Here is a 24,538-nt window from a genome sequence, read left to right on the forward strand (position 1 = left end):
TTCGAAAATACCCTGGGCAATAGAGAGACCAGAGACAGAGGGACCGGTGAGGAGACCGATATGGTAGTCAAGCTGGGACGGGACAATATTCCCCGGACTCGGTGGGCCGTCAGGAGATGATGTCTGCAAAATATTTTGAGCTTCTTGTCAGAGGGCCATAAAATGCAGCCAAAGCTTGAATACCCACATTAATGGTGAGAAGCAGAGTAGCCGAGAGGATAGAGCCCAGGCCCGAGAGTCAGAAGGACCTGGGTTCTAATCCCAGTTCCGCCACCTGTCTGCTGTGGGTCCTTGGGCAAGTCACTTCACTTCTCTGGGCTTAGGTTCCATCTCCTGGAAAATGGGGATTAAGGCCGTTAGCCCCATGTGGGACATGGAAATGGAGATGGAAATGGAAAGTGACAGAGGAAATGGAGAAAGGAAGAGCTGTGAAGAACCAAATAGCATTATGGGACCTCCTTTGGAAGGAAGAATCAAATTGCAGAAGGCCCTGCTCACCACCAACCAGCTTCCACAGCCAGAAACATTCCCCATATTCAAGGACAAGGGAGGATCAGAGTTTGCCAGCATCCTGAAAAACAGTCACAAGGCACTTACAGCATTATTGAGGACTCTGGTGGATCTTCAGGATGAACTGCTTTACCAGCATCCAGACACGAGGCACCTGGTAGGTGGGAAAAAACCCAAAGCAGAGAGTGAGGAGGAAATTTCCAGTGAAGAGGAGGAGGAATTGCTTGCTGAGGAGGGACAGCAGCAGCAGCAGCAGCTGCAGAGGAAAGGGCCACCTAAGCGGAAGCAAGCTAGAGATGAGTGACTACCCTGACTTCATGGCAAAATGCTTTGCTGATTTCACAACCTATCGTAACAGCACGTTGCAAAAATGGCACGACAAAACCAAATTGGCTTCTGGCAAGCCGGGAAAGGGTTTTGGAGCCTTTGAGCACCCAATACTGACTCAGATAGACCATATTCCGATGGAAAAAGAGAGATTACTTCGGCGGATGCAGACTAAGAGCTCTTTGTACCGTATTCTTGGCAAGGCCGAGCCAGAACTCCAGCCTATCCCCGACAGCATGCCAGGACAGCAGGAGATTTTGCCTCAGGCTCCAGCCAACGCTCACTTGAAGGACCCAGATGAAGAGATCTTTGGTGATGATGACTTTTACCACCAGCTTCTGCGAGAGCTTATAGAACAGAAGACCTGTTCCTTCAATCCGAATGATCAGTTGGCTATGGGCGGGCAATGGCCGGCTATTCAGAAATTTCGGAGTAAAATTCACAGGAAAGTGGATAGGAAAGCCAGCAAAGGAGAAAACTCCAGTATCATTTCCTTAGTAAGCTGCTGACCTTCATGGCACCTACTGACCACACTACAATGAACGATGATGCCAGGGTTTATGGTGCTGTGGCTCGTGTCATTTTGACGTTTATCGTATCCCACTTGGATTTCTGCGTCAGCCTCCTTGCTGACCTTCCAGCCGCCTGTCTCTCCCCACTACAGTCCATACTTCATTCTGCTACCCGGATCGGTTTTCTACAAAAACCTCCAGTGGTTACCCATCCACCTCTGCATCAAACGGAAACTCCGTACCATTGGCTTTAAAGCACTTTAAAGTACCCACATCAGAGCAGAAGGGCCTGCTTTCTGGGGGCCCCTGAAGTGCCCAGAGATGGCTTCACAGGCCAGCCACTCACTTGGATCCCGGAGGAGTTGGGCCGCAATGGACTTTTGCCATTAGAAACGCCTCCGGTCGCACAGCTCCCGATCAGCGTGTCCGCCACGTGGCTGAGTCTCAGCTCCACCATCCCCGATTTTACCTGTGGGCACAGAACAAGCTCAGCGTGACCGCTGCAGGGCCACCACTCTGCCTGCGGGCACAGAGCATGGTCAGTGTCCCCACTACATGGCCACACCACTGTGGGCACAGAGTACAGTCAGTATGTCCACCAAATAGTCCTGCCTCTCCCTGAGGGCACAGAGTGACCACCCAGTGTCCCACCCCCACCCTGATCCCCTCAAGTTCTTTTGCCCATGAGTCCCTGTGGGGAAGGCCGGCTGGACACCCCAGTGACTCTGCATGTGGCCAGGGGGCCTCTGGGGTAGCCCCTGAAATGAGAAGCCCAAAGACTGAAGGGGTAAACTCAGGCATGGACTTCTCCCCAAGAGAAGAGCATAGTTTGGATGATTAGGGTTTGCTGATGCCCGCTCACCCACCTTCCTGCAGAAGAAGTCAGGGGAGCCGGTGCCGATGGCCAGTTGCGCTGCGTACGTCAGGGTCTCCCAGATGGGGAGGTAGCCCAGAAAAGTGTCCTCCTCCAACGGCGGTGGAGAGGACACTGAAGTCAGTCTAGCCCCACACTGAAGACCTGCAGCAGCTAGACTGTCCAGCCAGGACACCGCACTGCAGCGTTTATACCGCCTGGCTGGGATGCCACTCGGGGATGTCTACGTTGCCTGGCCGAGATGCCTCCCTGTAGCGGACACTGCCCAGCCAGGGAGTCACACGGCAGTGCCTACTCCACACAGACGGCACACACGCTGCGGCACCTAGACTGCCTGCCACGGAAACCACCCAGTAGCCATGCGGGTCCCCACCTGCAGGGCATAGGAGATGCAATCCTGAAACTGGTCGGGGCGCAGCCGGTGGCCGTTCACACACACGTCTCCCACCAGTGTCCCCTGCTGCCTCAGCTGCCCCGACAGCGCGTCCGGCAGCATGGTCCTCCCGGAACCTGTCGCGGGGGAGAGGGGAGGAATGGGAGAGCCGGGGAGGGAGGAGAGCCTTGAGGCGGGAGCCCAGACAGAAACGGGCCAAGTGCGGGAAGAGTTGGGGGGGAAAGAGCTGGGGAAGCTGAGGGGTGGGCAGGACAGGAGCAGGGATGGCCCAGGGGGATGGGAAGAGTGGGGTCCAAGGAGACAGGCCCATAGACGCTGCCCGGAAGTGCCAATGACCCACTGGCCTCCCACCTCCCCAGCCCCAGCTGGGTCCCCGGTGGCTGGGCCGCAGCAACAAAGCCAGGCTAGGCCTCTGCCTCAAAGTGGTCAGAGCCACTGGCCGGATCGGAGCCCCCGCTCACCTGAGCTCCCCAGGACCCCCAGCATCTGCCCACTCTCTAGGTACAGCGAGACACCCTTCAGAGTGGGAGCATGTGCAGTCAGAGTGCGCCACAGGGGTTGGGGGAGGAGGGAGGCCCATCCTGGAGAGTGTGGCGCATGCGCGGTCGGACCGCGCCCGCGCTCACTGTGTACGAAGCTTACTATGTTGCCAACTTGTAATAATAATAATAACGATGGCATTTATTAAGCGCTTACTATGTGCAAAGCACTGTTCTAAGCGCTGGGGAATTTACAAGGTGATCAGGTTGTCCCACGTGGGGCTCACGGTCTTAATCCCCATTTTACAGAGGAGGTAACTGAGGCCCAGAGAAGTGAAGTGACTTGCCCAAAGTCACACAGCTGACAAGTGGCAGAGCCGGGATTTGAACCGATGACCTCTGACTTCAAAGCCCGGCCTCTTTCCGCTGAGCCACACTGCTTCCCTACTTCCCAAGCGCTTAGTACAGTGCTCTGCACACAGTAAGTGCTCAACAAATACGACGGAATGAATGAATGAATGAAGCACTGTTCTAAGTGCTGGGCGGGTTACAACGTGATCAGGTTGCCCCCCGCAGGGCTCACAGTCTTCATCCCCATTTTACAGATGGAACTGAGGCCCAGAGAAGTGAAGTGACTTGCCCAAGGTCACACAGTTGACAAGCGGTGGATCGGGATTCGAACCCCTGACGTCTGACTCCAAAGCCCGGGCTCTTGCCACTGAACCACACTGCTTCTCTATACTGTAATATACTATAGTGTAATATACTATATACTATCCTATTCCCAAGCGCTTAGTACAGTGCTCTACACACAGTAAGCGCTCAATAAATATGATAGAATGAATGAACGATACAGTCCCCAAAGCTATATCAGTGAAGTGCTTTACCCAAGGTCACACAGCAGGTATAGTTATAATAATAATAATAGTGACGGCATTTGTTAAGTGCTTACTATGTGGCAGGCACCGTACTAAGTGCTGGGGTGGATACAAGCAAATCGAGTTGGACACAGTCCCTGTCCCAGGTGGGGCTCACAATCGCAATCCCCATTTTACAGACGAGGGAACGGAGGCCCAGAGAAGTGAAGTGACTTGCCCAAGGTCACCCAGCAGACAAGTGATGGAGTCAGGATGTTAACCCAGGTCCTCTGCCTTTCAGGTCCCTGCTCTTTCCACTAGGTCATGAGTCAATCAGTCAATCAATCAATCAATCCACAGAATTTATTGAGCATTTACTGCAGGTGCTTGGGATGCCACAGGACCCCCTCCTCTAGACTGAAACTATGCACTAGGGAGAGTATAATACAATCGGTAAGTACACCTGTGTTGTGAGGGATGATAATAATAATAATAACAATGATAATAGTATTCAATATGTACTTGAAAAGCCCTTTTGGTAATGGGAAGTTTATTTATGTCTTTCCAAAGGCCCGGTCCTGTCTGAAGAACTTTCCTGGAGATCCTCCTCTGGGCAGATGATGGGAGAGAATAGCTGATGCTGAGGTCAAGCTTCAGAAATGACTCAGGAGCCTTCTCATCTTCTCTGTTTTCTTCTTGTCTTACGGTATTTATCAAGTGCCTACTACGTACCAAGTACTGTTCTAAGCACTGGGGTAGATAAAGCTAATCAGGCTGGACACAGCCCATGTCCCACAGGGGCTCACAGATTAAGATTAAGATTACAAATGAGGAACCTGAGGCCCAGAAAAGTGAAGTGACTTGCCCAAGGTCACACAGCAGGCTATGAAGCAGCATGACCTAGTGGAAAGAGCATGGGCCCGGGAGACAAAGGACCTGAGTTTGAATCCCAAGTCTGTCACTTCTCTGCTGCGTGACCTTGGGCGAGTACATCAGTGTTTCCTCATCTCTAAAATGGAAATTGGATAGCTGTTCTCCTTCCTACTTAGACTGTGAGCCCCACACGGGACGGGGACCGTGTCAGACCTGAGCCTCATGTGGGACGGGGACCGTGTCAGACCTGATGAACCTGTACCTGTCCCAGTGCTTAGAACAGTGTTTGGCATATAGTAAGCCCTTAACAAGTACCATAAGTAATGTTATCAAAAAAAGTACCATATTTATTTGATGGAGGAGGTGGGATTAGTACCGAGGTCCTATAGACTCTCAGCTCGTTGTGGGCAGGGAATGTGTCTGTTGATGGTTTTATTGTACTTTTCCAAATGCTCAGTACAGTGCTCTCAACCAACACAGTAGGCTCTCAAGAAATATGACTGACTGACTGAATGAATGAAATCTGACATTCCACGTTCCCTAACTGTGAACTGTGGGTATTTTTAAAGTGCTTTTTTTCAGAATGCATTTCTTGGGATGAGTGAAATCGGCTGAACGAAGAAGCGAGCGTTCCGCCTTTTGTTTCGGGGGGTGGGGTGGGGGGGAACAGACATGATTCAATCTACCTGACAGAGCAGTACATGCCATCCCACCAGGGGAGCGATCACTGACCTTTCTGGAGAAGACTGGGATGCCAAACAGGGAGTGCTGGGTTTAGGCCTGGATGCCACCTGTCCGGTCGCCGTCCCGCTACGCGGTCCCTCTGTGGGGGTGGGAGACCCCCAGATGCCGGGACGCTCTGAGAATGCAGCAGAAGTATCTCTGCGCACCGGTTCAGAAGACGAGGTTGTGCAGAAGCGATTCCGCTGGATTCCTGGGGATGCGGGGGTGGCGGTGGCTCGGTCCCCTCGGTCAGGCGGTTAGTTTCCTCACCTTCTGCAGCATCTCTATGGGCTTCCACTGCTGGTTAATCGGAAGCAACTGCAGTGCAGAGAGACAGAATCTCTGTTCCAGGAACCACAGCCCTGGGGAATACATTCCCCTAGATCTTAAGGTCTCTAACCTCCTTATGCCCATATCTGTAATTTATTTGTTTCTATTATCGTTGGACCCCGCCTCTAGACTGAAAGCTTGTTATGGGCAGAGAACGTATCTAGTTATATTGAACTTTCCCAGCACAGTGCTCCGGACTCATTACCGACTGACTGAGGGCAGGAATGATGTTGACTGACATTGTCCCCACCTAAGCACTCTGTACACTGCTGTGCACACAGTTGCACGCTGCTCTGCACACGGTAGGTGCTGGGGAACTACTGCTGATTGAGAAGTAAATAGAAAGCAATTTCCCTTAATTTTCACTCTTTGTGCGACAGGGGCTGCGTCAGCACGGCGTAGTAGGTAGAGTATAGGCTTAGGAGTCAGGCAGTCATGGGTTCTAATCCTGGCTCTGCCACTTGTCTGCTGTGGGACCCGGGACAAGTCACTTCATTTCTGTATGCCTCAGTTCCCTCATCTGTAAAATAGGGACTAAGACTGTGAGCTCCCATGTGGGGCAGGGACTGTGTCCAAACTGATTAGCTTGTATCTACCCCAGTGCTTAGAACAGGTCCCTGGTGCATAGTGAGCGCATAACAAATAGCATGAAAAACAAATCACTTTGCTTCTCTGTGCCTCAGTTCCCTCCCTCATCTGTAAAATAGGAATTAAAACCGCGAGCCCTACTGTGTCCAACCCGATTAGCTACCCCAGTGCCTGGGACGGTGCCTGGCCCTCAGTAAGCGCTTAAACAAATGCCAATTAACAAAAAAGCGGCCGTTCCTGCCCACAGTGCCCCGCCTCTCCTCGAGGACCAATAGGGGTTTGGGATGGTAAAGATGCTGAAGACAGCCTTTCTGGCCCATTTGCTCTCCCACGTCTGACCCATTTGCTCTCCCACCCTGCCCAAACGCCCCCATGCTTCCTTCCTCCCCTGCCCACACACCAAGAAGTGGCACCGATGCCCCCTTCCCTGGGGCCCAGAGGGTAGGACAGGGAAGCTGCAGGCAGCTGCGCCTCTGCGAGGATCAGGATCAGAACCAGGCTCATCCGGTCAAGCCTCTGGCTTCTCAAGGTGCCTGCCGTCGTTCAGCGGGGGGGACCGAGGTCGGATGGAGGGGCCGAATGTGGGCCCGGTATCTTTTGAGGTTGGGTAGGATCCATGCTCTCCAATGGCCCTGGATTTTGGGACCTGCTGAGGCTGAAGACCAAGATGGCATCGGTTAGGAATGACCCTAAGCAGTCGCAGTTGCCCCCTAGAAGTGACGTTCCTGAACTTCCCATTCCCTTCTCTACATTGAGAACTAGCTCTGAGCAGGGAACATGTCTATCAACTCTGTTATACTGGACGCTCCCAAGTGCTTAGTGCAGCGTTCTGCACACACAGTAAGAGCTCAATAAATACCATCGACTGCAAGCTAGTCTCTAGACTGCAAGCTCATTGTGGGCAGGGAAAGTGTTTACCAACTTGGTTGTATCATGCTCGTCCAACCGACCTAGATCCGAATGCACTTAAGAGATCTACGATAATCTAACCGAAAATAATAATAAGAAAAGTCATCCTGGTATTTAAGTGCTTACTATGTGCTGAACATTTTGTTTAGTCATACAGGAAAGAGAAATAAAGCATCGGTAACACATCATTGGCCATGGAAGCATTTAAATGTATCAGAATCAATAACTAATGGCTCTGGGAGATAACCAGCGAACAGTCCTTAGAGGAGGTTCTCACAGGTTCTGACGTTGAATCCCTTCCTGGTCACAGATCTTAGGAAGAGTGAGATGAGAGAGAGAGTGAGATGAGAGAGAGAGTGAGATGAGAGAGAGAGAGAGAGAGACAGAGAGAGAGACTGTGAGCCCACTGTTGGGTAGGGACTGTCTCCATATGTTGCCAACTTGTACTTCCCAAGCGCTTAGTACAGTGCTCTGCACACAGTAAGCGCTCAATAAATACAATTGATTGATTGATTGAGAGAGAGGGAGAGAGAACACTTTATATCTCCAACACACAAGTATAGTGAGAACAATAATCCCGCTTCTATTCCTGCAGCCGGTAAACTGGAAAGGAGACACCGGTTGTCTCCTTGGGTTTTCTTTCAAACCCCCAACTGGGCTTCCTTTCAAGTAACCCCAAACAGGTTACCTCTCAAACCACCCCAAAAGGGCATCAAGTTACCGAGGATCGGCTGTCCGGGAGGCAGTTGAACGAGGATCCCTTTTCTTGACCTTATTCTAGAAGCCAATGTGTCCTATTGGGTTAAAACCTAGGAAGCTACACTCTTAACCATAGAACTGGTATGTGAACAGCAGCATCATATAGCCAGATATAAATTGATGAAAACGTTTGAAACAACAGCTCTTTCCCAATTATATTAACAATTATTCTTATGCCATCACTAATTCAACAATTGGCAATTTAAACAAAAGATTCTTAATATAACAGTTATTTGCAATATCTTTTTGTTACTCTCCAAATCCTTGGAGTTCCAAAACACGCTACATAGCCATTCTGGCCCATGGACACGAGGGCAATCTTAATCACAATACATTTACGCAATCCCTCCACCTCTTAAAGCAGAACACTCTAAACGTTTCCACAAACTCGAGGGTGCACCCAATCTCGACACATTCACACATAAAACAGAATGGAGATGATCTCAGGCATCATCAAGAACTTCCTTTTATCAAGGACATAAATTTTCAGGAAAGGTCTATCTCAAAACACTGATCTTTTCCTATGAGGCTATTTTGGTGTCTGCCGTTTAATTTGGTCAGTGCAGATTTTAAACATATATTTTAATCCCAGGACAGCACCGGACTCCATTTTTTACAACTTCAATCACTTGGACTCTGAAAGGACCAGAGTCTGTACCGGGTACATACTAAGGAAGATTACCTACCAAGTTTGTTGAGTTTGGCTGGGTCCCTGTCCTCCTGACATCTAGCACTGAACTAAACCCACCTGGTAAGAGTAGTACTGAGCATGGAGTTTCTTTCGGAGAAGAAGTTTAAGACAGTTTACGCCAAGTCAGATGGGTGTAAGGAATACACACCCAGGTTTTTGCAGTTTGGACACCAAGGGTCCTGCGCATGGCCATCCGAAACGGATGCTAGGGTGCCCGATGTGATTGCCAATCGGGACAGAGATAGAAAAGTAGACAAGACAGAGAAATGACAAGAATGCTTTCCTAAATCCCACTGACCCTGGTCAATCTTACTTCCTTTAGGTTCCAAAGCTCCAATGATGAACTTATTTTATATAGATCAAAAGTTCCATCTGTGGGGAAATTTAGGAGGTTTATCTTGGGTAAGAAAATTCCCATTCATCTGAGAACTTATCAATTTTTGGTCCATAATGAATTTGCATGAAATAAGCTGGAGTTCCCTTCGGTGCGAGAGAAACCTCTTTTAATTGTCTTTTTCCCATTTTCCTAAGGACTAATGCCAAATAGATTTCAAAAGGTCTCTTACCTCTGCAGTTGCACTTGAGAGTCACTGAGAGATGGACCGCTCCAGACCGTCGTCGAGCGTTGTCAACCGAGTCACGGCACCAAATTACGGTGGAAGAGAAACTTTTCAGACTCTGAGTTGTGTTTAGAAAAAGGTATGTCAGAGTCAAGTTTTATTACTACAAGAGCTTCACCCGGCACCAGTAGGGAGAGGCGTTGAGTGTCAGAGATTCCCCTGAGAGTCAAGGCCAGCTCAGCTTCAAGCAATACAGAGCTTCTTTATATATGAGAAGCGGGCAGTGTGGGTTATTGGAAAGAGTGCAGGCTTGGGAGTCAGAGGTCATGGGTTCTGATCCTGGCTCTGTCACTTATCAGCTGTGTGACTTTGGGCAAGTCACTTCACTTCTCTGGGCCTCACTTCCCTCATCTGTAAAAGCGGGATGAAGACTGTGAGCCCCACGTGGGACAACCTGATCACCTTGTATCCCCCCAGCGCTTAGAACAGTGCTTTGCACATAGTAAGCGCTTAACAAATATCATCATCATCATCGTCACGTGGGACAACCTGAGTACCTTGTATCTACCCCAGCACTTAGAACAGTGCTTGGCACATAGTAAGCGCTTAACAAATATTATTATTACTATTACACCATTGGTACAGTATTCATAATCATCAGAACAATACAATAGGAGAAATACTTTAGGCTAGAAAGCAGTGGGTCCCTGGGGCTGCTTAGTCCTGGACCTCCTGTGATAGAGTGATAAGTAGGGCCAGGCCAGGGTCTTGATTGGTTCAGGGGAGTGGTTTTACCATGTTGTAATGTAGTTGAAAGAGATTGAGCTTGGCTACTCAATTTGAGTCAGTCAACCCATAAGGCGCACCCAGTGGTCAAGCGGGCCTTAGGCAGAGGGAAAGGTCAGAGAGAAAGGTGGACAAAGCCAGGACCTTGACCATTGTGCTTCCACATCCCTCAAGACTGTATGCTCATTGTGGGCAGGGAATGTGTCTATTGTAATCTTGCACGCTCCCAAGTGCTTAGTACAGTGCTCTGCACACAGTAAGTGCCTAACAAATAGGATGATGATGATGGCATTTGTTAACCACTTACTATGTGCAAAGCACTGTTCTAAGCGCTGGGGAGGATACGAGGTGATCAGATTGTCCCACATGGGGCTCACAGTCTTCATCCCCACTTTACAGATAAGGTAACTGATGCCCAGAGAAGTTAACTGACTTGCCCAAAGTCACACAGCTGACAACTGGCAGAGCCGGGATTTGAACCCATGACCTCTGACTCTCAAGCCCGTGCTCTTTCCATTGGGCCATGCTGCTTATGATTGAATGAATGAATGAATGAAATGAATGAATGAATGAACCCCATCTCCACCCTACAGTATTTAGGTATCTATCACCCTCTTGACTTGCTACGGGCAGGAAATGTGCCTGCTAATTCCATTCTATCGTTCCCTCCCAAGCGCTGGTCCAGTGCTGTGCACCCAGTAACTGCTCTTAAACCCCACTGACTGACTGATTGATGGACAGATTGACACCTCTGGTCCCCTGGCAGCCCCCCCCGCCGAACCTCGCCCCCACCCCAGTCCCAGGACCTGTATTGGAGAAGCAGCATGGTGTAGTGGAGAGACCATGGGCCTCAGAGTCAGAAGGTCATGGGCTCTAATCCTGGCTCTGCTGCTTGTCTGCTGTGTGACCTTGGACAAGTCACTTCACTTCTCTGGGCCTCAGTTCCCTCATTCTATAAAATGGGGATTGAGAATGTGAGCACCACCTGGGACAGGGACTATGTCCAAACAGATTTGCTTGTATCCACCCCAGTGCTTAGGGGTAGGGGTAGCAGTAGCCAGGGTGGGGGTGGGGGGAGGAAGTAGGTTTAGTGGGGAAGGAAATTGGGGAAGAAGGAAGTGGGGGAAAGGAGGTAGGGGTAGCAGAGAAAGAAATGGGGGAAAGAGGAAATTGGGGGAAGGGGCTAGGTGTAGGGGGGAGGAGATCGGGGGGAGAAGGAGGTGAGGGAAGGAGACAGGGGTAGCAGGGGTGGAGAAGGTGGAGTTAGTTTGTTCATTCATTTGCACATTCAATCAATCTGCTTACTGTGTGCAGAGCACTGTACTAAGTGCTTGGGAAGAATACAATATAACAATAAACAGATACATTCCCTGACCACAAGGAGCTGACAATTTAGAGGGGAAGCCAGACATTAATAGATATAAAGAAGGAAGTGGGGGTAGGGGCTAGGGGTAGCAGGGTAGGGGTGGGAGATTGGGTGAGGAGGAGGTGGGAAGCAAAGGGCAAAGGGGTAGCAGGGGAAAAGATGGGGAAGGTGGAAGTGGGGGAAAACGGCTAGGGGTTGTCGGGGGGTGGAGACTGGGGAAGAAGGACAGGGAAGGAGGTAGGGGTAGCAGGGGAGGAGATGGGGGAAGAAGGTAGTAGCCGAGTTCCGCCCTTCCCTCTCCATCCAAACCGCAACCACATTATAGTACAGTCATTCATCGTATCCTGATTGGATAACTGCCTCGGCATCTTTTCTGATCTCCCAACCTTCCTGTCTCTCCCCGCTTCAGTCTAAACTTCACTCTGATGCCCAGATTATCTTTCTACAGAAACGCCCTGGGCATGTCACCACCCACCCGCCTCCCCGCACTGTCAGAAATTTCCAGTGGTTTCCTGACAACCTTTGTATCAAGCAAAAACTCCTCACTATTGCCATCAAAGCTTTCCATCCCCTTGCCCCCTTTTATTTCACCTCCCTTCTCTCCTTCTACATCCCAGCCTGCACACTCCACTCCTCTGCTGCCAACTGTGTCTCACTCTCGCCTGTCCCGCCGCCGAACCCTGGCTCACGTCCTATCTCTGTATTCTAGACTGTGAGCCCACTGTTGGGTAGGAACCGTCTCTATATGTTGACAACTTGTACTTCCCAAGCGCTTAGTACAGTGCTCTGCACACAGTAAGTGCTCAATAAATACGATTGATTGATTGACTGGAATGCCCCCCTTTTCCTCTCCTCCTTCTCCCCTTCCCATCATCCCCCCTCCCTCCCTCTGCCTTACCCCCTTCCCCTCCCCACAGCACTTGTGTATAATTGTATCTACTTATTACTCTATTTATTTTATTAATGATGTGTATATAGCTATAATTCTATATTTTCTAATGGTATTGACACCTGTCTACTTGTTTTGTGGTGTTGTCTGTCTCCCCCTCGTAGACTGTGAGCCCACTGCTGGGTAGGGACCGTCTCTAAATGTTGCTGATTTGTACTTCCCAAGTGCTTAGTACAGTGCACTGCACACAGTAAGTGCTCAATAAATACGATTGAATGAATGAATGGAATGCCCTCCCTCCTCACATCCGCCAAACTAGCACACTTCCCCCCTTCAAAGCCCTCCTGAAAGCTCACTTCCTCCAGGGGGCCTGCCCAGATTGAGCCCCCCTTTTCCTCTGCTCCTCCTTCCCTCCCCATCGCCCCTACTCCCTCCCTCTGCTCTACCCCCCTCCCTGCCCCTGCCCCAAAGCACTTGTGTATATATGTACATATTTAGAATTCTATTCATTCTATTAATGATGTGTTTATATCTATAATTCTATTCATTTATATTGATGCTATTAATGCGTGTCTACTTGTTTTGTTTTGTTGTCTGTCTCCGCCCTTCTTGACTGTGAGCCCGTTGTTGGTAGGAATTGTCTCTATTTGTTGCCAAATTGTACTTTCCAAGCAATTAGTACAGAGCACTGTACTACCAGAGCACAGTACGCACTCAATAAATACGACTGAATGAATGAATGAACTAGGGGTAGCAGCAGGGAGGTGAATGGGGGAGAAGGAGGTTGGGGGAGAGGGGAAGCAGGGCAAGAGATGGGGGAAGGAGGCAGGGGGGAGATAATAATAATAATAATGATGGCATTTATTAAGCGCTTACTATGTCCAAAGCACTATTCTAAGTGCTGGGGAGGTTACAAGGTGATCAGGTTGTCCCACAGGGGGCCTCACAGTCTTAATCCCCATTTTACAGATGAGGTCACTGAGGCCCAGAGAAGTGAAGTGACTTGCCCAATGTCACACAGCTGACAACTGGACTACTTCTAGACTGTGAGCCCACTGTTGGGTAGGGACTGTCTCTATATGTTGCCAACTTGTACTTTCCAAGCGCTTGTACAGTGCTCTGCACACAGTAAGCACTCAATAAATACGATTGATTGATTGATTGATTGGTGGAGCCGGCATTTGAAGCGCTGACCTCTGACTCCAAAGCCTGTGCTCTTTCCACTGGGCCATGCTGCTTCTCCATGGATGGAAAGGAGATGGGGAGGCAGAGGTGGGGCAAGGAAGAAGTGGGAGGAAGGGGCTAAGTGTAGAGGAGGAAGGAGATGGGGGAGAAGGCGGTGGAGGAAAGAGGCAGGGGGAAGTGTGGAGGAAATGAGGAGGTGGAGGAAGGGGGTAGGGGTAGCTGGGAAGAGGAGATTAGGGAGAAAGAGGTGGGGGAATGTGGGGCGTGCAGGGGTGGGGGGGGGAGCGCTCCATCTAAGAAGGAAGTTACAGATATGGAATCCACATTTTAAAGACAAAGAAATTGAAAAGTTAAGTGATTTGCCTACAGTCAAATAAGCATCCATGAGCCACAGTCGGAATTAGAATCCCAATCTTTGAGAAGAATAATAATACTAATAAAAATTATAATGATATTTGTTAAGCATTTTCTGTGTGCCGGGCACTGTCCAAAGCTCTGGGGTGGATACAAGCAAATCGGGTTGGACGCAGTCCCTGACCCACGTGGGGCTCACAATCTTGGTCCCGATTTTCCAGATGAGGTAACCGGGGCCCAGAGAGGTGGGATGATTGCCCTAAAATCACATAGCAGACAAGGGGCAGAGCCGGGATTAGAGCTCATTCATTCATTCATTCAATCGTATTTATTGAGCGCTTGCTGTGTGCAGAGCACTGTACTAAGCATTTGGAAAATACAATTAGGCAACAGATAAAGACAATCCCTACCCAACAACGGTCTCACAGTCTAGAAGGGGGAAGGCAGACAACAAAACAAAGCATTAAAATAAATAAATAGAATTATAGATATATGCACATCACTAATAAAATAAATAGTATAATAAACATGTTCCTATATACACAAGTACTGTGGGGTGGGGTGGGGGTAGAGCTGAGGGAGTAGGAGCGATGGGAAGGAGAGGAGGAGCAGAGGAAGAGGGGGGCACAGCCTGGGATGGCCTCCTGGAGGAGGTGAGCTTTCAGTAGGGCCTCGAAGAAGCAAAGGGAGCTAGTTTGGCGGATGTGAGGAGGGAGGGCATTCCAGGCCAGAGGTAGGACATGGGCCAGGGGTCGACAGTGGGACAGGAGAGAAAGAGGCACAGTGAGGAGGTGAGCAGCAGAGGAGCGGGGTGACCTTCTGACTCCCAGGCCTGTGCTCAATCCACTATTCATTCATTCAATCATATTAGTCTGGGCAGAGCAGTGTACTATGTGCTTGGAAAGTACAATTCGGCAACAGATAGAGACAATCCCATCCCAGCAACGGGCTCACAGTCTAGAAGGGGGGAGACAGACAACAAGAATGAAACAACTAGACAGGCATCAATAGCATCAAACTAGATAAACAAAATTATAGATATACTTTGAGCCCGTTGTTGGGTAGGGACCGTCTCTATATGTTGCCGATTTGTACAGTGTTCTGTACACAGTAAGCACTCAATAAATATGATTGATTGAATGAATGAATAATAATAATAATGGCATTTATTAAGTGCTTACTATGTGCAAAGCACTGTTCTAAGCGCTGGGGGAGGTTACAAGGTGATCAGGTTGTCCCACGGAGGGATCACAGTCTTAATCCCCCATTGACAGATGAGGTCGCTGAGGCCCAGAGAAGTGAACTGACTTGCTCAAAGGCACACAGCTGACAAGGGGCTGAGCCGGCATTTGAACCCGTGACCTCTGACTCCAAGGCCCGTGATCTTTCCGCTGAGCCACACCGCTTCTCTATGAATGAATGAACATCATTAATAAGATAAATAGAATAATAAATATACCCAAGTGCTGTGGGGCGGGGGAGGGAGGGGGTAGAGCAGAGGGAGGGAGTAGGGGCAACGCGGGGGGGGGGGCTGCGGGGGGTGGAGGAGCAGAGGAAAAGGGAGGCTCAGTTCGGGTAGGCCTCCTGGAGGGCTTTGAAGCGGGGGAAGAGAGCTAGTTTGGCGGATGAGGAAGGAGGGCATTCCAGGCCAGAGGTAGGACGTGGGCCAGGGATCGAAGGCGGGACAAGCAAGACCGAGGCCCATTGAGGAGGTTAGCAGCAGAAGGGCGGAATGTGCGGGCTGGACTCCCACCCCCAGATTGCCCTTGTGGGGTCCGCGTCCTCCCGGAAATAGGCGGGGAATTTAAAGAGCAGAACCGAATGAACCTGCGGGACTTAGCGGAAAAGGAAGGCCGCTGCCATGGCGACGGCCCCGCACCGCCTAGAACCGCCGCCGCCGCCGAACTCGCCCAGTCCCGACCCGCCCGGCCAGCGCGCCTGGAGGAGACGCTCACCGGAGCAGCACGGCTTAATGGAAAGAACACGGGCCTGGGAGTCAGAAGGTCCGTTCTACTCCCCACTCCACCACTTGTCTGCTGTGTGACCTCAATAATAATAATAATAATGATAATGATGGTATTTGTTAAGCTTCAAGGCTCTCCATCACCTCGCCCCCTCCTACCTCACCTCCCTTTTCTCCTTCTACAGCCCACCCCGCACCCTCCGCCGCTAATCTCCTCACCGTGCCTCGTTCTCGCCTGTCCCGCCATCGACCCCCGGCCCAAGTCCTCCCCCGGGCCTGGAATGTCCTCCCTCTGCCCATCCGCCATGCTAGCTCTCTTCCTCCTCCCTTCAAGGCCCTACTGATAGCTCACCTCCTCCAGGAGGCCTTCCCAGACTGAGCCCCTTCCTTCCTCTCCCCCTCGTCCCCCTCTCCATCCCCCGCATCTTACCTCCTTCCCTTCCTCACAGAACCTGTATATCAATCAATCAATCGTATTTATTGAGAGCTTACTGTGTGCAGAGCACTGTACTAAGCGCTTGGGAATTACAAGTTGGCAACATATAGAGACAGTCCCTACCCAATAGTGGGCTCACAGTCTAAAAGGGGGGGAGACAGAGAACAAAACCAAACATACTAACAAAATAAAATAAATAGAATAGATATGTACAAGTAAAATAAATAGAGTAATAAATATGTACAAACATATATACATATATACAGGTGCTGTGGGGAAGGGAAGGAGGTAAGATGGGGGGATGGAGATGGGGGCGAGGGGGAGAGGAAGGAAGGGGCTCAGTCTTTATCATACATAAATATAAATTTCAGAGAAGAATGGGTATGAGGATTTCTATCATCCATAAATATAAATTTCAGAGAAGCGGTGTGGCCTAGTGGAAATATGTTTGTGCATATTTATTACTCTATTTATTTATTTTACTTGTACCTATCTATTCTATTTATTTTATTTTGTTAGTATGTTTGGTTTTGTTCTCTGTCTCCCCCTTCTAGACTGTGAGCCCACTGTTGGGTAGGGACTGTATATGTTGCCAGCTTGTACTTCCCAAGCGCTTAATACAGTGCTCTGCACACAGTAAGTGCTCAATAAATACGATTAATTGATTGATTGATTGATTGATTATATGGGTGCTGTGGGGAGGGGAAGGAGGTAAGGCTTGGGGAGGGGGAGGGGGAGGAGGGGGAGAGGAAGGAGAGGGCTCAGTCTGGGAAGGCCTCCTGGAGGAGGTGAGCTCTCCCACATGGGGCTCACAGTCTCAATCCCCTTTTTACAGATGAGGGAACTGAGGCCCAGAGAAGTGAAGTGACTTGCCCAAAGTCACACAGCTGACAGTTGGTGGAGCCAGGATTTGAACCCGTGACCTCTGACTCCAAAGCCCGTGTTCTTTCTACTGAGCCACGCTACTTCTGACGATCGTGGAATTGTAAGTTCTAACCATGGGCCAAGCACTGAACTAAGCACTGAGAACTAGACCTAGCTGAGCATCATCATCATCATCAATCGTATTTATTGAGCGCTTACTGTGTGCAGAGCACTGTACCAAGCGCTTGGGAAGTACAAGTTGGCAACATAGCCAACAGTGAGCACCCTAACTGAGGCCCAGAGAAGTGAAGTGACCTGGCCAATTAATTTTTTTCATGATGTGTATATATCTATGTCTATTTAATTATATTGATGCTATTGATGCCTGTCTACTTGTTTTGTTTTATTGTCTCCCCCCTTCTAGACTGTGAACCTGTTGTTGGGTAGGGATTATCTCTCTTGGTTGATGAATTGTACTTTCCAAATGCTTAGTACAGTGCTCTGCACACAGTAAGCCCTCAATAAATACGATTGAATTGATGAATGAATGAATGAAAGGTTACAGAACTGACATACTATTACGGTAGAAGCGGCGTTCGAACCCAGGCCCTTCTGACTCCCAGGCCCCGGGCTCTGTCCACCTGGGCCATGCTGCTTCTGCCTCTCCCTCCACTCCTCAGAATGCCAGGTGCTGGCTACACAGATGGCCACACGCTACCCTCTGCGACTTGCCACCCTCTGGTGGCTTGACCACCCCTGTTGGGATCAATCATTAATCGATGGTAATTATTGAGTACTTACTCTGAGCAGAGCCCTCTAGTAAGTGCCTAGGAGAGGATAATAGAACAATACAGCATGGGCCTGGGAGTCAGAAGGACTAGGTTCTAATTCTGAGAAGCAGCCTGGCTCAGTGGAAAGAGCACGGGCTTTGGAGTCAACATTCATGGGTTCAAATCCTAGCACCGCCAATTGTCAGCTGTGTGACTTTGGGCAACTCACTTGACTTCTCTGGGCCTCAGTTCCCTCATCTGTAAAAATGGGGACTAAGACTGTGAGCCACCAGTGGGACAACCTGATCACCTTGTCACCTCCCCAGCGCTTAGAACAGTGCTTTGCACATAGTAAGCGCTTAATAAATGTCATCTGTATTATCATCATTACTAGTCTGGCTCTGCCACTTGCCTGCCATGTGATTTCCCTTCTCTGGGCCTCAGTTCCCTCATCTGTAAACACATGGACTTGTGGCCAACCTGATGACCTTATATCTACCCCAGCGTTTAGAATGGTGCCTCATACAGTGCTTACACATACCATTGAAAAACTTATATCATCAAAAAGAGAGAGATTGATGATGATGATGATGGAATTTGTCAAGAGCTTACTACGTGCCAGGCACAGAACTAACCGTTGGGATGGATACAAGCAAACCCAGGTGGACACAGCCACTGTCCCATGTGGGGCTCACAGTCTCACTCCTCATTTTACAGATGAGGTAAGTGAGGCACAGAAATGTGAAGTGACTTACCCAGGGTCACACAGCAGACAGGTCGTAGAGCCCGTGACCTTCTGACTCCTAGGCCCGTGCTCTATCCACTAGGTCATGCTGCTTCCCCAGCATGCTGGACCTCTAATCCCAGTCACTGGCTTGCTCTGTGTGACCTTGGACAACTCTGTGACTGTGATAAGGACCGTGAGCCTCACATGGTTTGAAAAGGGACTGCGTCCACCTGATCACCTTGCATCTACCTTAGTGCTGAGAACAGTTTTTGGCACCTAGTCAGCACTTGAGCCATTTATTTATTTTGCTTGTACATATTTATTCTATTTGTTTTGTTGTCTGTCTCCCCCTTCTAGACTGTGAGCCCGCTGTTGGGTAGGGACCGCCTCTATATGTTGCCAACTTGTACTTCCCAAGCGCTTAGTACAGTGCCCTGCTCACAGTCAGCGCTCAATAAATACTATTGAATGAATGAATTACTATGATCATGACCATCATGACTGTTATTATTGATTTCTGACTCCATCCGTCCCCCTCGCCAAGGTCTGGGACTTGGATCGTACTCCTCTCCAGGGATTCCTCGACGGCGGACAGAGCCGGTCCGGGGAGGGGCCTCAGTCCGTAGGGCCCCTCTCCCCTTTCTAATCTCCCCGGCCCCGGATACTCGGCCAGAAAGGAGTCGCCCACCAGCTTCCCCGCGGGGCTCTGCGGCGACGCTCTGCTCTGGCCACCGCCGCCCCTCTCCTCGGCTGAAAGGGTACGCGGGGCCTTGGACTCCGGATAGCGACCGTCCACCGTCCCCGGCCCTTGCATCATCATCATCATCATAAGGAGAAGAACTGAGCTATTTGTTAAGCGCTGACTGTGTGTCAAGCACTGCGCTAAACGCTGTACAAGCCTCCCCCCGCCCCGGCTCCTCCCGGGCGCTCCCTCCTCCCTCCTTCTCCGTGGGCTGCAGTCCCCTGCCCTCCATCTCTCTCTCCTCCGCCCCTCCCTCCCCCCTGCCCCCGGCGGCGGTGGAGCGCTGGCAGGCTGGCTCCTCGTGCTCCCCGCCTAGCTCCCCTTGCTCTCCGCCAGACTCTCCGTGGTCCCCTTGGGGCCTCCGGGCCCGGCTCGGCCCGACCGGCGGCTCCCCCGCCTGCTGCTTGGCCCCTCCCAGGAGGCTGGCCGCCCGGCCCACCTTCCCAATCCCCATGGAAGAGAAAGAGGTCAGCAGGCTCCCCGTCTCCCTCCTCCCTCCTCTCTTCCCCGCTTCTGTACCTGAGACCGGGCCGGGGGGAGGAAGGGAGGAAGAGGGACACCCCCTGCCCCGCCCCCACCACTTTCCCTGCCTCCCCTATCCCTCTTTTCTCCCCGCTTCCTTCCCCCGCCTCCTTCTCCCCCAATCTCCCCCCTCCGCTCCCCTAACCTTTCCAAGCCACTTCGTTTCTCTGCGCCAGTTATCTCATCTGCAAAATAATGAGGATTCTATTTGTTAAGCGCTTACTCTGTGCCTAGCACTGTTCTAAAGCGCTATTGAGACTGTGAGCCCCACATGAGACAGGGACTGTGTTCGACCTGATTTGCTTGTAATAATAATAATAATGTTGGCATTTATTAAGCGTTTACTACGTGCAAAGCACTGTTCTAAGCGCTGGGGAGGTTACAAGGTGATCAGGTTGTCCCACGGGCGGGGTAGGGAGGGGAACTCGCAGTCTTAATCCCCATTGTACAGATGAGGTAACTGAGGCCCAGAGAAGTGAAGTGACTTGCCCACGGCTGACAATTGGTGGAGCCGGGCGCTTAGTACAGTGCCTGGCGCATAGTAAGCGCTTAACGAATACCGTCATTCTTATTATCATCATTATTACCCCTACCTCATTCCTCCACCTCTTTCTCCCCTTTCTCCTTCCCCCAGGTACCCCTACCCCCTTCCTCCACTTCCACCTCCCCATCTCCTCCCCACCTCCTTCTCCCTCAATCTCCTTCCTCCACTACCCCCAGCCCCTTATTCCCACTTCTTTCGTCCCCCACCCCCACCTCCCCATCTCCTCCCCATCTCCCCACTACCTCCTTCCCTCACGTCCTTCTCCCCCAATCTCCTCCCCACTACTACCTCTGGCCCCTTGTCCCCACTACCTCCTTCCCCCATTCCCTTCCCTGCTATCCCTACCTCCCACCCCCTCCTTCTCCCTCAGTCTCCTGCCCTCCACAGCCCCTAGCCCTTTCCCCCACTTCCTCCTTCCCCATCTCTTCCCCTGCTACCCCTAGCCCTCCCCCCGCCCCCCCCCGCCCAATCTTGTTCCCAATCTTCTCTCCCCGCTTCCTTATTTATTTCCATTAATGCCTGTCTCCCCCTCTAAACTGTCAGCGGTGGGCAGGGAATGTTACTGTGTCTTGTTTTATTGTATTCTTCTCAAGTACTTAGTACGGTGCTCGACGCACAGTTAGCGCTTGGTAAACACGATCGAATGAGAGAATGAATGATAACTTCTCCACCACTTTCATTCATTCATTCGTATTTACTGAGCGCTTACTGTGTGCAGAGCACTGTACTAAGCGCTTGGAAAGTAAATTTCGGCGAGAGATAGAGACAATCCCTGCCCAACAATGGGCTCACACCCCGGCTACGCCTACCTACTCCCCCCACCTCCTTCTCCCCAATCTCCTCCTCCCACCCCTCCCCCCAGTTACTGTTAGCCCTTTCCCCCCACTTCCTCTTTCTCCCATTTCTTTCCCTGGTACCTCTGCCTCCTTTCCCCCACTTGCTCCTTCCCCCACTAACCCTACTTCCTCTTCCTGCTACCGCTACCCCTAAGCGCTGGGGTGGATACAAGCAAATCGGGTTGGACAGAGTCCCCGTCCCAGGTGGGGTGCACATTCTCAATCACACTCTGGGCGTGTCACCCCGCTCCTCAAAAATCTCCAGTGGTTGCCTATCAATCTTCGCATGAAGCAAAAACTCCTCACAATCGGCTGTGAAGCTCTCCATCCCCTTGCCCCCTCCTACCTCACCTCCCTTCTCTCCTTCTAATAATAATAATAATGATAATAATAATAATAATGGTGGAATTTGTTAAGCACTTACAATGTGCAAAACACTCTTCTAAGCGCTGGGGGGATACAAGGTGATCAGGTTGCCCCATTTGGGGCTCACCGTCTTAATCCCCATTTTACAGAGGAGGTAACTGAGGCACAGGGAAGTGAAGTGGCTTGCCCAAGGTCACACAGCTAAGTGGTGGGGCCTGGATTCGAACCCATGACCTCTCACTCCCAAGCCCACGCTCTTTCCACTGAGCCACGCTGCTTCCCCTACAGCGCAGCGCAGTCCGCACACTCCGCTCCTCTGCTGCTAACCTCCTCACTGGGCCTCGGTCTTGCCTGTCCCGCCATCAACCCCTGGCCCACGTCCTGCCTTTGGCTTGGAATGCCCTCCCTACTCAAATCCACCAAACTAGCTCTCTTCTCCCCTTCAAAGCCCTACTGAGAGCCCACCTCCTCCAGGAGGCCTTCCCAGACTGAGCCCCCCCTTTTCCTCTGCTCCTCCTTCCCTCCCCATTGCCCTTACTCCCTCCTTCTGCTCTACCCCCTTCCCCGCCCCACAGCACTTGTGTATATTTGTACATATTTATTATTCTATTTATTTTATTAATGATATGCATAGATCTATAATTCTATTTATTTTGATGCTGTTGAGGCCTGTCTACTTGCTTTTTTTTGTTGTCTGTCTCCCTCTTCTAGACTGTGAGCCTGCTGCTGGGTAGGGATTGTCTCTATCTGTTGCCGAATTGTATTTTGCAAGCACTTAGTACAGTGCTGTGCACCCAGTAAGCGCTCCATAAATACGATAGAATGAATGAATGAATGAATGATAAGAACCCATGACCTTCTGACTCTCAAGCCCATGCTCACTCCACTACATGCTTTGCACATAGTAAGCGCATAATAAATGCCATCATTATTATTAAATACAGACCCCGGGACCGGGGGGCCTGCCAGTGGACCAGAGGCGTCCAGCAGTCAATCCTTCAATTGATCCATCAGTTGGTGGTGTTTATTGAGCACTTCAGTCATTCATTCAATCGTATTTATTGAGTGCCTACTGTGTGCAGAGCACTGTACTAAGCACTTGGGAAGTACAAGTTGGCAACATTAGAGACGGTCCCTACCCAACAGTGGGCTCACAGTCTAGAAGGGGGAGACAGAGAACCAAACAAAACATATTAACAAAATAAAATAAATAGAATAAATATGTACAAATAAAATAAATAGAGTACTAAATATGTCCAAACATATATACATATATACAGGTGCTGTGGGGAGGGGAAGGAGGTAAGGCAGGGGGATGGGAAGGGGGAGAGGAAGGAGAGGGCTCAGTCTGGGAAGACCTCCTGGAGGAGGTGAGCTCTCAGTAGGGCTTTGAAGGGAGGAAGAGAGCTAGCTTGGCGGATGTGCGGAGGGAGGGCATTCCAGGCTAGGGGGAGGATGTGGGCCGGGGGTCAACGGCAGGACAGGCAAGACCGAGGCCCAGTGAGGAGGTTAGCAGCAGAGGAGCCGAGTGTGTGGGCTGGGCTGTAGAAGGAGAGAAGGGAGGTGAGGTAGGAGGGCGCGAGGTGATGGAGAGCCTTGAAGCCGAGGTTGAGGAGTTTTTGCCTGAATGGCATGGGAAGTGGCAGGGTGTAGGGATAGATGCTTAAGTGTTGTGGGGTGGAGATGGGGTCCATTCATTCATTCATTCAATCATATTTATTGAGCACTTACTGTGTAGAAACCACTGTACTCAGCCCTTACAGATAAAGGCATAAGGAGGTTAGGGAGCCTAGGATCTAGTGGATTGAATTCCCCAGGACTGTGGTTCCTGGAACAGAGATTTTTATCTCTGCTCTGCAGTTGCTCTCTCTCAATTAACCGGTAGCGGAGCCCATAAAGGTGTCACAGAAGGCGAAGAAGCTGACCGATTGACCGAGGCGACCGAGACACCAGCCCCCGCGTCCCCAGGAATCCAGCAGAATTGCCTCCACACAACCTCATCTTCCGATCCAGCGTGCGGAGAGGCTTCAGCTGCGTTCTCGGGGTCTCCCCACATCTGGGGGCCTCCTTGGGCCGGGGTCTCCCACCCCCACGGAGGGACCTCCTAGTGGGCTGGCGACCAGACAAGTGGCATCCGTCCTGAACACAGCGTTCCCGGTTTGGCATCCATGGTCTTCTCTGGAAAGGTCAGTCGTGGCTCCCCCGACGGGATCACAGATACTGCTTTGTCAGGTAGATTGAACCAAGTCTGGTTTTGGGTTTTTTTTTCCCCAAAATAAAGGCAGAACGCACGCTTCTTCCTTCAGCCGATTTCACTCATCCAAAAGAAATGCATTCTGAAAAAAAGCGCCTAAAAAAACACCCGCACTTCACAGTTAGGGAGCGTGGAATGTCAGAATTCATTTAGTCGTATTTCTTGAATGCCTACTGTGTGCAGAGCCCTGTACTGAGCACTTCGAAGAGTACAATAGAACCCTCAACAGGCACATTCCCTGCCCCCAACAAGCTGACAGTCTAGAGGAGCTGGGTTCTCATCCCAGCTCCCACATTTAATAAATATGGTACTTGGTATGGTTACAATAATTATCATACTTGTTAAGCACTTACTAGGTGCCAAACATTGTTCTAAGCACTGGGCTAGGTATAAGTTCATCAGGTCGGACACGGTCCCTAGCCCACATGGGGTCACAGTCTAAGTAGGAGGCAGAACAGGTATCAAATTCCCATTTTAGACATGAGGAAACTGAGCAGCAGAGAAGTGACAGAGCTGGGTTTCGAACCCAGGTCCCCTGTTTCCCAGGC

The 24,538-nt window shown here is 50.6% G+C and overlaps 1 long non-coding RNA gene and 1 pseudogene across 1 annotated transcript; one reads left to right on the plus strand and one right to left on the minus strand.

Moving 5' to 3' along the window:
- The first annotated feature begins 401 nt into the window (after positions 1-401).
- Positions 402-1,955, plus strand: LOC119923213 (annotated as a pseudogene).
- Positions 1,956-5,580: 3,625 nt separating this feature from the next.
- On the minus strand, positions 5,581-24,192 carry LOC119923217. Its single transcript, XR_005448795.1, has 4 exons — positions 23,468-24,192; positions 9,393-9,504; positions 6,868-7,122; positions 5,581-5,867 (listed from the first exon to the last, which is right to left on the minus strand). It is a non-coding gene; the product is annotated as an uncharacterized LOC119923217 (long non-coding RNA).
- Between the last annotated feature and the right edge of the window lie 346 nt (positions 24,193-24,538).

This window comes from Tachyglossus aculeatus, unplaced genomic scaffold (genome assembly GCF_015852505.1).
Source record: "Tachyglossus aculeatus isolate mTacAcu1 unplaced genomic scaffold, mTacAcu1.pri scaffold_157_arrow_ctg1, whole genome shotgun sequence".
Taxonomy (NCBI): domain Eukaryota; kingdom Metazoa; phylum Chordata; class Mammalia; order Monotremata; family Tachyglossidae; genus Tachyglossus; species Tachyglossus aculeatus.